This window comes from Stomoxys calcitrans, chromosome 3 (genome assembly GCF_963082655.1).
Source record: "Stomoxys calcitrans chromosome 3, idStoCalc2.1, whole genome shotgun sequence".
Classification (NCBI taxonomy): domain Eukaryota; kingdom Metazoa; phylum Arthropoda; class Insecta; order Diptera; family Muscidae; genus Stomoxys; species Stomoxys calcitrans.
Window position 1 is genome coordinate 140,102,535 of NC_081554.1, and position 12,090 is coordinate 140,114,624.

Here is a 12,090-nt window from a genome sequence, read left to right on the forward strand (position 1 = left end):
TGATGATATCCCGATTGTCTTGAGCCATAGATATAGAAAGCGCAAGATGAAAAAAGCTCAACGAGATGGTGATTCACCCACTGAAGGCAAGAAGCTGTATCAAATCCTTAAAGAGCTTCAAGTACAATAAAATTACTCCATGAGGAGAATCAAGCACTTAGAGCTGAACTGGCTGAAATGAAGAAAAGCCAGGAAGATAAGGCGAATCAGCAGAAAAAAATTTACTACATACACATACGCTACGATCTATCTTCGGGGTTGTTCGTATACACTTCGTATACTGGTGATAAAGCCAGCAATTTTGGTGATTGCACAACGGCACATATTTACATTGATGGACGAAAAATATTGAGCGCTACCTCTCAATCATTGAGTACAACCTCCAGCCAGTCATTCAATGACGGCAAGTCGATGACTGCCTTTACAACGAATATCGATAATGCTACAAAATCCGATGGAGCCGGTTTCACATCTGATGATATCCCGATTGTCTTGAGCCATAGATATAGAAAGCGCAAGATGGAAAAAGCGCAACGAGAAAGTGATTCACCCACTGAAGGCAAGAAGCTGTATCAAATCCTTAAAGAGCTTCAAGCTACAATAAAATTACTCCATGAGGAGAATCAAGCACTTAGAGCTGAACTGGCTGAAATGAAGAAAAGCCAGGAAGATGAGGCGAATCAGCAGAAAAAATTTACTACATACACATACGCTACGATCTATCTTCGGGGTTGTTCGTATACACTTCGTGTGTACAGATGCAAATGTTGAAGCATATACGCAGCACACACCCTTATTGAAAACTGTAGCCCGCCAAATTTTTTCTATAAATATCGGGAATTGCTCCGAAAGGCAACTAACTATTCTGTTTTGTTAATTCGTTGAGTTAAGACATAAGTCTCGAAAAGCGGAAGTTTGAAAACAAATTTTAATTCTCAAGTGACTTTGCCAAGTGTCATTTATTTTTAAGTTTGTGAACGCATTGTAAGCGCAGTTAATATTGGACATATTTATACCTCACTTCGAAATTTGAGAAGTGATAGTAGGCATTGAATTTGCCATACCTTACTCTAAAAAGTGAGAAGCAATAGTAGGCAGCAAATTTGGCCACATTGCTTGAAAAAGTGAGAAGTGCATAGGAGGCGGTGTTTTCACATTCCCTATATTGAGCTGACCAGTGGAGGAGAAAATCAAATCACAAATCGACACCGGCGCATACTACCGATGTGCGCCATTGGGAACTAGCACCTTTGTTGGCAATGGTGGAAAGCAACATTGCAATCAAATGGCCGAGACAAACTAGTACAACCTTTTGAGTGAGCCTTCTCAAAATAATGCTCCAGATCGAAAAACTATGGGTGTTTCAGGTGCTGGAGGTGCCAGGAAGGAGAACGACACGTGTACGTCAGACGGCAGTGTGCACATAGATGAAGTCCAAAGGCGTAAACGTAAAAAGAACAAGAAAAGCGGTAGCGGCAGCGGCAGTGACTCACGCTATGAGGATTTTAGAATCGATTTGTTAACCTCACAATATATTGAAACAATCGAAAAGTTGCAAAATGAGAAAAGACAACTGGCCTTTGAATTAGCGGAACTGCGCTCGCAAATACAAAGCAAAGTTCCTGAGGCACAAACTATACGAAATAGTAGCTCTGGTGGATGTCGTTGTTGAGGTCCCTTTGGGCAAAAATTTTGAAATGTCGGCCAAAGTAGCTGAAGACTTTGGCACTGCGAAGAGGTATACCAAAGATACAACTGTACAGAAGATAGAAATCTGGGTGAAGGCAACTCCAAACACGGCAACACCAATAGACACCAGTAAAGGCGCAATAAAGAAGACAACAGCCCCCGTCCATATATCAGAACTGAAGCAGGCGAATGGCAAGAGTGCAACATCCCTGACGAGAAATGGCGAATCAGCTGAGACGCATACGACATCGCAGATTACACGAGGTAAATCCAGCCCACCAGTAATTAGAGTTTATAGGAGTAATCCTAAAGAACTGACAGACAAATTGGCTAGGCATCTGGGTCATGGGTTATTTAGCATGAGAATCACAAATAGGAATCTGATTGGATTGAGTCTATGTAAGATCGAAGACCATCAGAAAACAAGAGATTTCATAACTGATCTGGGGCTGAATTTTTTCACATATACGCCTAAGGAAATGAAGCCTTTCTCCCTTATGATTCGGGGTCTGTCTGGCACATATGACGTGGAGGATCTGCGGCAATTCCTAGGGGATTGTGGGCTTGAACTGGACATCTTGAAGATTTTGAAATTGGAGGGCGATCGCTGGATTGTTCAATTGGGCAAGGGATCTGACATTGGAGGATTTAAGCGCCTGCAATATATGCTGAATTGCCGAGTTCACATTAAGAGACACAAGTCTGGTGGCCTGACACAGTGCAGGAACTGCCAGCGTTTTGGACACGTGTCTACCAACTGTAGGATGACATATAGATGTGTTAAGTGCGGGGGTTCTCATGGACCGGACAGTTGCACCATCCCTGGGAAGGACCTGAACACACAGGAGAATATTACCACTGAGCCGTCTACAGGACGGATAGTCCGGACTGTTGGAGTCCCAGTTTACTGCGTAAACTGTAAGGAGAATGGACATGTGGCGAGTTCCAAAGACTGCCCGAGACACATTGAGATTCTTCGCAAGAGGACGGAGAAGAAAACGGAGCCGAGACAGACGCAATTTCGAGCAACTGTCCCTCCTCCTGCCATAAATGGTAGGAATGGATCATTTGCTGATGTGGCTCGAACGACGCGAGATATGGGTCAATCGGGGCCAGTTCACAAGGACATCTCCGGGGATATTAACAGGACACTGGAGCACTTCGATGGAGAGTGCAAACGCCTTCTTGGCGGAGATCTGCTGGCCTGTTTGAGGAAAATTGGAACTTACGCCGATACTTATGGACAGCTCAAGAATGATGAAGAGAGGACCCGTGCACTTTACGGGCTTTTGTTGTCTATGCGCCTTGATGCCCTGTTTTAAGACCATCTTTGTGAATGTGAACTCGATAGTGTCTCGTCATAAGAGACACTATATTCAGATGTTTACGAACCAGCATAGACCGGACGTTTTGATGGTGGCCGAACACGAACTTACAGGAAGACACATATTTGCTTTGGAGGGCTATGATTGCTTCATACAGAATAGGACAACGGGCAGGAGAGGTGGTGGTACTGCGATATTTATCAAAACCGGCATAAAGGCTGAGAGGTGCACTTGTGATCTTGGCGGTATAGAAGCGACATTGGTCAGGACTTCGACTTCGGATGGACATGTCCTATTTGCCTCCTTGTACAATAGACCACAAGATATCCTTGATGCACAGGCGCTGGATAGACTTGTGGATTTAATTGGCGCTACTAAAGCGTTAATTGGATGCGACCTCAACGCAAGACATACGGATTGGGGAGATACCGCCGTGAATGGGAACGGCCGCATTCTCCACGGTTGGCTGAGGATGACACCGACCATATCGCTGCTGAGAACAGATGGGCCCACGAGGAAGACAACATCGTCCAGCTCATACATCGACATATTTATGAAGACTAGTGGAATCCAACCATCGAATATGGAGTGATTTCACAGGGGACTCGAAACACTTGATTTCGATTCGGACCATAGGGCAGTCCTTCTTGAAACTGGCGGGATGGATTTTGAGGAACATCATCCCATGGAGATATATGATTATAAGAGTATGAGGGTCCGGGACTTCAACAATAGGCTTAATTTGGACCTGGACAGATACAAATTGCCGACCGCCAGGAATGTTACAGTAGCGGAAATTGACGAGGCAATTGAAGGCACGAACAGGGCCTTCTCTGTGGCCATGTCTGAGGGCATAAGGAAGATCAAGCCACATAAGGGAACTCTGAGGAAATTGCCAGATGACATTATGGACCTCATACACAGGAAGAAGACTCTCAGGAGAAGGAGATTTAGGATAATCGATCAGCAAGACTCTTCAACTCTTGGAGCGATCATTAGAAACCTGGGCAACATAATAGCCCAACGCATCGCACGTTTCGAGGAGGAGAGCTACCTACGGATGCTAAACAGCATAAAACCGAACAACGAAATGTTTGGAAGGCTCAAGCGCATTAGCGCCGCTAGACGACGAAATAGAATTGGTCACCTTGTTGATAGAAACGGAGAGTGCGTGACATCCGATGAAGGGAAGGCGAGTGTTATCGCAAATGAACTGGCAAAGATTCAAATGGATGTTTTTACCCCCAATTCGACGAGTGATATCTCTGCTCCCAGAGAAGATGCATACATCCCGAAGACCAATTTTCATGAGAGGAATATGGCGGACGCCTCCACGACAGTAGAAGGCCCATTTCGACCTATAAAGCCATCGGAGATCGGAATGACTCTCCGCAGAATGAACAATAAGAAAAGTTCGGGGGATGATGGCATACCGAACTATGTACTTCGTAGGACGGATATGAGGACGTGGCGTTTTTTGGCGATAATCTTTAATCACTGCCTAAATCTCGGATATTTTCCCAAGGCGTGGAAGACGGCAAAAGTCATCCTTATTTTGAAACCGGGCAAGGATCCAACATCGCCGGCGAGCTATAGGCCGATTTCACTGCTGTCATCGGTCTCCAAGTTTTTCGAGATCTTTATCCTGCAGGAAATGAATTGCCACATACAGGAATCCAGAGTACTTAGAGAATCCCAATTTGGTTTCAGAGCATCTACCTCGACGACTCACGCTCTGATGGCCCTAACTAATAGGGTGGTATACGGTTTCATCGATAGGAGTGTCACAATAGCGGCTAGCTTGGATTTCGAGAAAGCCTTCGACACGGTCTGGCAGGAGGGCATAGTGCGGAAGATGAGGATGTTCGGCTTCGCGGGCTTCCTCGTTGATATTGTGGAGGACTATCTCAGTGATAGGTCATTTGGCGTGGTGATAGCCGAGTCGCGGTCTGCGACACAGGAAGTCAGGGCTGGAGTCCCACAGGGTTCTGTCCTTGGACCAGTCCTCTACAATGGTTATCTAGCCGATATTCCGGAGCCGACTAATGGGGAGCTTCTCCTCATATATGCAGACGATATTCCAGTTGCGTCGACGCACTCAAGAGCAAAGAGAGCCGCCAGGAACCTTGAGGAATACCTCGACACTCTCAACGAGTACTTTGAGAGATGGAAACTTCGCCTGAATATTCCGAAATGCAGGACAATGGTCTTTAGGGGCAGGAGACGGGACCTTTACAGGAATGCCAGGTCCTACGTACCCTGCATAAAAATCGGCGGCCAAACGGTGTCAAACTACGGGTCGATGAAATATCTAGGGGTGACATTTCAAGAAGACATGACATTTACCAGACATGTCGATAGCCTCTTGGACAAGGCAAAAGCCGCATTTCACGCTTATGCGGCATTGCTGAGGAGAAAGGGTGGGCTAGGTAAAAGGGTCAAATTGACAATTTATAAACAGGTCGTCAGGCCCACGATGGCATATTCTTTTCCTGTGTGGAGTTCTATATCTTCGAGCCAGATGGAGAGGATAAGGTTATTCGAAAGAAGAATGCTTAGGTACTGTCTTGACCTAAGAACGATTGTGACAGAACAGGGTCAGTACAGAAGCCCTGCAAATAGGAGGGTGTATGGGGGCGCCGGATTGCCCAGGATAGATGTATTCATGGTCCACATGGCCATTAGACACCTGCAAGTATACACTACACACCCAATCGGAATCGTTCGCGATGCATGCCTCACCCGCCAGGAATTTGACATCCTTAAGGACGCCGGAAAGGTCCTCCCCCCTACATGCCTTGGACATATGGCCGACAGCAATATGCTATTTAATGAAAACGGTGAGCTAATGTACTACCATAGAAGATACGGGAGACAGGACTTCGAAGAACCTGTATACAATACTGATCAATAGTGGCCCATTTGGGCATTTGAACTCTCCTTGTAAATATTTGTAAATATGTAAATAGCAACCACTGGAATTGGATCTCTTGTTTTCTTTCTTTTCTTTGTAAATAGTTTTTCTCTGGATTACATGTTTTGTTTTGTTTTGTTTTGTTTATTAGTTCTAATTAGGTATAGGTAGCTGTAGGAATTAGTCTTAATTTTCAATGATAAATCCCGATCTTTACCCTTTTATTCGGGGATATCGGAAATATATTTAAATTGAATGGATTACTCCCAATGTTGCTAGCAACTGAATGAATGGGCTGGGCTTAGCCTCAGAGCATTTAATTTTATAATGTAGAAATGTATATCTCTAGGAAATATAATTATATAGTTAGAGAATAGGCTCGTAATTATAATTATAAGATAACCTCTTGAAAACGCATATAATAAGAGAAATGGGAAAATAAAACAAACAAACGAAAGGCAACTATTACAGTGTTAACAGTGTTTGTGTGCATATCGTGAAGTGAACTAAAAACCTCTAGTGAAAAATGGCTCGTACTAAGCAAACTACCCATAAATCTACTGGTGGCAAAAAAAAAGCTTGATTTTGAGAAGATTTGTTGAAAAAGACTTTTATTCACGCGTGTACTCAACTGTGTCAATTGGCCACATAGAACTTTTTGAAGTGACCTATAGAGCTTGAAGATTTTATTCCATTGCTCTCTGTTGAGTGTTGTTGTTTGCCAGCTATTCATTGGCCTGTTGTTTTGCCGACGGCATTTGTGCATCCAGTGACTTAAGACACGAACTTGTGCATTTGCCGACGGCATTTGAGTGTCGAAAGACTTAAGACACTAATTTGGTATTTTGTCCATTGAGGTGCCTTCTAATTTTGAGAAGCGCAAAGGAGCCGATTTTTTGCGATTGTCCCTGCAAAGGACATTCTTTTGGCTGTGTAACCAGAGTTTATTGGTTGCACAGCCTGGAATGAAGATGCCGGTGAGATCGCACGACGACCAAAGCGAAGGTGTCCCTCAAACGAGGAGCTACTGGAAGCTTTCGGTCAACAAATCCGAGAGCTCCAGAAACGTGAAACCAGTTTTCAACGGGTTATTGAAGGTCTAATGCTTGATGTGGGAATCTCAAGCGTAATAATGCCCAATACCAGGCTGCGTTAACAAAGACTGGTCATGCATGTGCTGCTGTTACTGGACAGGATGACATTACTACCCTGTCCATGGATGTTGATTCAGTGTCCACACCGCCGGTTGCAAAATGCCGTTGCTCGGGGAGGTGGAGAAAGTGAAGGCAACGCCGGCCCCACTAGCGGTTACCAATTGCCATGGTAACCCTGAGAAGGATGCCTCAGAGCCTGTGGCAAGCACTTCTGCTGCGGCCCCTGCTTTATATGCTGCCAAGAATAAGACACCGAAGAAAGGGAACCGAAAAATCTCCGTGTCCATCGTGCGAGGCGAGATTAAATCCACTGCTCAAACTGCTGCAACTGCTGCTGCTGCTGCTGCTGCTGATTTAATTCTGCTACTGCTGCTGTTGTTAATTCTGCTAATACCAATAATATTACTGGGAATAGATCAAAGGACAGCTCATTACCTGCGGTCAGCATATATGATGCTGGTGTAAAAGAGGTGAGTGGTCTCCTACACACTATATTTAGACATGGCGAATTTTTTATAAGTATGGTTCACTTCTGTCCGAGAGGGGGTACAAGTTCCATATCCACACACCTAAGGCCCTCGTTCCTCACACGGTGGTCATTGAAGGGTTGTCATCCGAGGGCGGATAGGGCGAATAGGGCGGAGTTTGGCGCTAGGGTCATTGGTGCGATTTCTGTTGCTGGTGACAGATGGGTTGTCCGCATTGAGAAAGGTTGCGACATAGGCGCGGTTTATGCAATTACTCGGATGTTGCATTGTCGTGTTCGCATCAGGAAGGATAGGTTGGCCAGGTTTACTTAGTGCTTCCGTTGTCAACGCTTCGGGCACGTTGCAACCAATTGTGGCATGCCCCTCATGCTTCTGCTGACTGCTCGATTCTCTCCAAGGCTGAGGATGTTCTTCAGGATGTTGTAGATCCTGTGATAGGTGGGGTTGTTCGGAAGGCGACACAGCCGGTCTCCTGTGTGAATTGTAGTGCTGTTGATCACACGGCTGGCAGTGCATTTTGTCCTAAACGGATTCAATTCTTGGCCCGTTTGAATGCGCGGAAGGAGGAGGATAGGGGCAGGAATCGCGCTCGTTCCTCTAGGCTGGCGGACATTCTTGCTGGGGTGTCATATGCTGTCGCACTTGGCGGGCGTCCTGTTGGTGTTTCTGCTTCCCCGGCGGCCCCTCGCCCTGTAACGGGCTCTCCTGATGAGGGCTTGGCGGCAGATTGTAGGGCGATTCTGGGGGATGATTTCCTTGGGGTTTTCCGGGTGCTTAAGGAGTTTGGCCCGACCTACCGTTGGCTGAAGTTGGAGGAAGGCAGAGACGGTGCTTTTGCGGCCCTCTTGAATCGACTCTGTGATGGTTAGGTCCCTGATATGCAACTTCTTGAATGTTAATTTCTTGTCTCCCTGGACAAGACACTTCTTGAAGTTGTTTATAAGGGATCAAAGGGTTAAGTACAAGAGATACGTCTATTACAGGCGTGCTAGGACGACGGGGAGAAGCGGCGGTGTTGGGGTACTCGTCAGGGAGGATTTTCGCTCCGAGTTGATTCCTCTTGAATTGGGGGCTGTGGAGGGTTGTGGAGAGACGATGGGTCGATGATTTCCTTTGTGTCGCTTTATCTTCGCCCTGGTATTGGCTTTGCGATTTCTGTTCTGGACCCTGTGTTTCGTTTGGTGCTTGGTGGTGTTGATGCTAGGGGACGTTCTCTCTTCAATTTCTTGGCTGGTGGTACTTCTTTGGACGCTGTGGCTGCTGACAGGCCAACTAGGCTCAATGGTATTGTAGGTTCCTTCATTGACTTCTTCCTAAGGACTCCGGGGATTTCCTTGGCGGGAGGTGTCTTCAACAGCAGGGCGCTTGACTTTGAGTCTGACCATAGGCGATTTTTCTCGAGTTGGCTGTGGGGCGTTAGCGATGATTGAGGGTCCTTCTTTTCTGGATTTCGATAGGACGTGGTTTCAGGCGCGTTCTAAGGTACGGCCTTGTCGACTTGGCTTTGCCCACTGGCCGGAATGTTTCTGCCGATGAGATTGATTTGTGTGTTGACGGTCTGGGCTCTGCGTTTTTCGAGGCAATAAAGCAGGCTGTTCTACCGGGTCCGGATGAGGCGCAGGATAATCCGGGAGAGGAAAAGATTCCGTTGCGCCTTGCGCAGGTGTCCAGACCCTGGTCGCACTTTTGTACTTAGGGCCGATGTCCGGAATCTTGGATACATTATTCGCGACCTTATTCGCGTATTTGAGGAGGAGTGGGTTCGGAAATATCTCGGCCGTATTAGAGTGGCCTGCATAACGTATGGCCGTGTTAAGAGAGCTGCCGGGCTGGCTGCTGCTGCGCCTGTGGAGTCTTTGCTTGGATCGGATGGTGCTGCTGTTGTTGACGATGCTGGCAAGGCGGATTTGTTGGCCGCTCATATGGACTCTTCTGCTCATCCTCCGGTGGGACTTCCCGGGGTCCCTCACCACCGCCTCGTCACAGAGACTGTTGAGAGGATTCCTGACAGGGCCCCTGTTGTCTTGTTTTCTCCGTCCTTCACGGCTGACGGGTCTGTAGTTGATGACAGATCTCTTTGGAGGGAGGACCGGTATGATGTAGCCTCGGCGATTCCCCTTAGGCTTGCGAGAAGGTCTTGAGGCATTGACGGTGTCCCCGAGGTGGAGCATAGGAAGGCTAGCGACGTTGTCTTTGTCTTTTTGGCGATGCTTTTCAATCACAGCGAGGGTCTTTGCTTTTGTTGATAAAAGGCGAATTCTGGCTGATTTTCAGTTTGGCTTTAGGTCAGGGCACTCCACTACTCACGCGCTCGCGGTCTTTAGATACTATTTAGTGGAGGGCCTTGGCCAGGGGCCGAGGTGTAATTGTGGTCAGTCTGGATTTCGTCAGGGCATTCGACTCCCTCTGGCATGAGGGCTTATTGTTTAAGCTCTGGTCTAATAGCGTAAGAGTGGGCGAATGTCTCTCTTCTGAGAGACAAGTGCTAGCAGGTGCCTCAGGGCTCTCTGCTAGGGCCTATGTTATTTAGCATATTCGTCCATGATGTCCCTAGTCCGCCCTCGGGTGGTTTGCTACTCGCCTATGCTGATGACATGCTGGTTGTATTTTCGGGAGCTAGGGCGATTGCTGTAGAGAGGGCGTTGAACTCATTTCTGGATGATCTTTATGAATTCCACTCTAGGTGGAAGCTGGAGTAGAATGTGGGGAAGTCTTCCCCAACTTTAGGTGCTACATTCCCGATTTGTTTATCGGGGGTGGCAGGATTGAGGTCTCCACTGTATTGAGGTACCTAGGTGTTGTCTTTGATACTAGATTTGATTTCTCGAGACACGTTGGTCACGTGCTCAATAAGGCTAGTCGTTTGTATTTCGCCTATGCTGGGCTTCTTCGGATGAGGGGGGCCTTACCAGGGAGGTTAGGCAGCTTATTTATAAACTGGTTATCAGGCCTGTCGTTTGTCATGCCTTTCCTGCCTAGTTTGACATTTCCTCACGACATATGTAGAGGCTCAGGGTCTGGGAGCGGGTTGTTCTTCGCTCATGCTTTGGCATGTTGCCATTTTCCCAGGGGGATGGGACCTTTAGATCGCCGACGTGTAGGGAGCTTTATGACACGTATGGTTCTGAGAGACTCGATGTGTTTTTGATGAGGGGTGCTCTTGAATTTGCTATGAAGTGCCATGACCTCGACAACGCCCTGGTATCGGATCTTTTATGCAGAGACGTTGACCTCGAACCCGCCATGGATAGGAGACACCTCCCATTTGCCGCTCTTCCAGCCCTTAGTGCCGCTGGGCATGTATTTATAGAAAAGTGTAAATGGTACTTTTTATTTTCTTTTTACTTTATTTTAATTTCCTTAGTTTAAGTCATAATGAATTTTTATATAGTTTAGAAAATAATGAATTGGAATTTTTTGAAACTGTATTTTTTGTACAGTTTTGATGTTTGTTTTTTCTTTGAAGGATTTGCAGCCGTTGCCTTGTAGCGCAGTCATATAATAAATGTTTAAGAGTAACCATAATTTTAAGACATTGGAATAGTAGCCTGTAAGATTTTAGCAGTAAGCGTAACTGTATATATATAGAAATGTTATCAGAAATAGAAACTCTATTTTGAAATTGTAACAAAATTGTAGTTGTTGTAAGGCAACTATTACAGTGTTAACAGTGTTTGTGTGCATATCGTGAAGAGAACTAAAAACCTCTAGTGAAAATGGCTCGTACTAAGCAAACTGCCCGTAAATCTACTGCTGGCAAAGCCCCTCGTAAGCAATTGGCTACCAAAGCTGCTCGTTAGAGCTCACCAGCCACCGGCGGTGTTAAGAAGCCACATCGTTTCCGACCTGGTACCGTTGCTTTGCGTGAAATCCGTCGCAACCAGAAGAGTACTGAGTTGTTGCTCCGCAAATTGCCTTTCCAAAGTTTGGTTTGTGAAATTGCCCAAGATTTTAAGACTGACTTGCGTTTCCTGAGCTCTGCTGTCATGGCCTTGCAAGAAGCCTACTTGGTGGGTCTCTTCGAAGATAATAACATGTGTGCTATCCATGCCAAGCGTGTCACCATCATGCCCAAAGATATCCAATTGGCCAGACGTATTCGTGTAGGACGTGCTTAAATTATTGACATTTTAAATAGCCAACTTTTTTTACAAAAACAATCGGTCCTTTTCAGGACCACAATATTTTTACAAAAAAGAGAAAAAATTTTACTCAAAACTTACACTTTTATATTTTCATTAAAATAAATAAATATAGTCTTTTTTATTTAGGGATGGAGAAACTCATTACTTGTTTAAAAAATAATGTTATTTTCTTTGCGTCTTACTTTGGGTGATATTGGTTTTCAATACATGGAGCAAATGCAAAATTAAAAAAAAATTACATATTTAATTTACTTTTAATGTTGAATTGAAAATTTTTATTTTCTATTGTCAACAGTATATTTGCTGTTATTCTTTTTGCAAAATTTGATTTTTCGTATTAGCTACATAACAAGAATGAATGAAGAAAAAAGCAGG

At 45.5% G+C, this 12,090-nt stretch overlaps 1 pseudogene; it reads left to right on the plus strand.

Moving 5' to 3' along the window:
• The window catches only part of LOC131995794 (histone H3-like), a 66,913-nt pseudogene extending 55,225 nt beyond the window's left edge, over positions 1–11,688 (plus strand).
• The last annotated feature ends 402 nt before the right edge of the window (positions 11,689–12,090 follow it).